The sequence below is a fragment of the Limulus polyphemus genome, unplaced genomic scaffold (genome assembly GCF_000517525.1).
Source record: "Limulus polyphemus unplaced genomic scaffold, Limulus_polyphemus-2.1.2 Scaffold376, whole genome shotgun sequence".
Lineage (NCBI taxonomy): Eukaryota > Metazoa > Arthropoda > Merostomata > Xiphosura > Limulidae > Limulus > Limulus polyphemus.
The window spans coordinates 328,802-331,366 of NW_013665986.1; the positions used below are offsets into that span (position 1 = coordinate 328,802).

At 31.9% G+C, this 2,565-nt stretch overlaps 1 protein-coding gene across 1 annotated transcript in view; it reads left to right on the plus strand.

Annotated features, from left to right (window-relative positions):
• Positions 1-315: 315 nt before the first annotated feature.
• The window catches only part of LOC106457808, a 39,004-nt gene continuing 36,754 nt past the window's right edge, over positions 316-2,565 (plus strand). The window contains exon 1 of the mRNA XM_013917258.2: positions 316-444. The gene's annotated coding sequence lies outside the window, so the exon portion shown is untranslated. The remainder of the gene's footprint in view (positions 445-2,565) is intronic.

Consider the following 2,565-nt stretch of genomic DNA (forward strand, 5'->3'; position numbering starts at 1 on the left):
AGAACAAAAGGTAAATCTAACTTATTCAAATTAGACCCATAGTCTAGCTTCACAACTTTTGGCAAAGAGATGAGTAACTTCTTCTGTAACTCCAACAAGTCTCACCTTGTTTGCTGGATGTTTAAATTTAACATTTGAGAGTTGGCATATTCCATCTTAACCTGGAGAACTTGGGTTTCGTGGTGGCTAGCCAATAAAGGAACTTAGAAACATCACATGATTATAGAAAGTTGGTTATTAAACTTCACACAGTTCTAGCCAATCGTGATCAACCTTCCCGCCTACGTACGGTTCAACTACTCTTCAAAGGCTTGAGCGCACTAAGGCTTGTAGACAGCTGGCAACTTGCAGAACTCCAGTTCGGAACTGGTCTCCTGATCCTCTTGAAACTCAGATTCAATTTCAGTACAGCAGCAAGTTTTCCTTTCTAGATCTCTTCTCGAGGTAAGCTAATATATTTACTAGAGTCTAACTCATTAACTCATTGCTCGTGTACAGCAAATGGATATTGAGTTGAAGTTCAGAATATTCATCTTAAAAATCCTTTACGGAAGGAGACTTGAGAGTAAACTGATAGCTCAACTTGAACGAAAGAAATCTAAATCAGAAACACAACTTATTAAATCAACCAGCATTTATGTTAGCTACAATTCTAAATAAAGGAATATTCATAGTTTAAGTATAAAGGTCCTAAAATACAATAAGTCGATCATTTGCTATTGACATTCATGGAAATCTATATACGACTTCATTTTTCCTATTCATATTCAATTTTATTTTCCTCTTTTCCTTCTTTGAAAAAGAAATTTTACAAATTATGACTTTTAGAAACTAGTAGCAAAAACAAGACAAACAAAGATATAAGTTATAGAAACTAGTAGCAAAAACAAGACAAACAAAGATATAAGTTATAGAAACTAGTAGCAAAAACAAGACAAACAAAGATAAGTTATAATGATATTTATGAATGCACTATGTATTGTTCCCTATCGATATCTTTTGAAAAGTCGTACGTTGTACAGTTTCTTAGGATAAATATGTCATAAGTTCATTTAATGCATACCTTTATTCATGTATACCATTTGAAATGACAATGCTGTATCATTGGAGCTAAACATTATTTGTAATTGGTACAGTCTTTATCTTTGTGTTTATGTAATATTTCATAATTATACCACTTGAACAATCTTAGTAAAAAGGAATTCGAATATATCTGGTTTTTGGTAATTCGTTTCACATTGTATACACTATGGATTCATTTTAAGAACTATGAATATATTTCCGAAACGAAGAAATCTGAAGATGGACAGGTATTCTGAGTAGTTGATATTTATAAGTACTAGGGCATTATATTTTAGGATGTTGAGAACGAACAAATGTCGCTTTGATCATTCTATTATAATGACAAAAAATCTTAAACTTCCAGTTTTAACATACTTTCAAAATGTTCGAATATAATACAGTTCGTAATATAATGGTGTATGTGTATATAGAAAAACTACACTAAACCGATTCCCATACCTAAAAAACGCATAAAGCTCAATCGTGTGACTTCTGATTTGGCCCAGGTGTGCTGACAATGCTAGAAAATGAAAAATACTAGCTGTCATGTTATGAGTTTTCTTGTTTAATGTCAACCTTTATCTTTCAATTTACAATTTATACAACTTGAAGGTTAAGAACTCCTGAGAGTTAGGTCTAGGTAGAAGGTTAAACAGCTTTAATTTTTTTGTGTTTTTTAATTTCGCGCAAAGAGTTATCTGCGCTAGCCGTACCTAATTTAGCAGTGTAAGACCGGAGGGAAGGCAACTAGTCATCACCACCCACCGCCAACTCTTGGGCTACTCTTTTACCAAGGATTAGTGGGATTGACTGTCACATTATAACGCCCCACGGCTGAAAGGGCGAGCATGTTTGATGGGACGGGGATTCGAACCCACGAAGCTTTAAATTATATTGTATAATGAAATAATTTATTCGTGAGTTGTACAATAAGAACAATAAAGACAAAAAAAAACACAAATACGAAACTAGCCACCATATCTAAAAGCATGTAAAGTTAAATTGGATTACTTTTTTAACTGTTGACCAAGATCGGCTAGCGAGAACCGATTTTACTTTTATCTGTATACCACAGTCGCTCATGACATAGATTTTGTTACAGAATATAAACTATTACACATAACAAAATATTAATTCTTAGAATGCATAACATTAATAAGAAAAAATTATTCAATAGGTTTTCCCTCAGAAATTAACCATCGTAGCAATGTAAAACGAATCACAATTGTTGTTAAGACTTATAACGTAGGTAAATCAATATGTGGAATTATACCCGGACTTTTCTATACGTTATTTGTCGTGATTTCGATGTAAAATTGAACCTTTAAATTTTACAATGTATTGTTTGAAGTATGAAAAATTTCTTTATTTTTGTTTTTCTATGTAATACCTATAATTGTATTTTCCTTATGTTTTTTATATTGAAGCTAAAGATTTATCTTCTATATTCATCATAATTCTATATGTTTAATAACTTTAATACCAGATATCAGTTATTGCTAC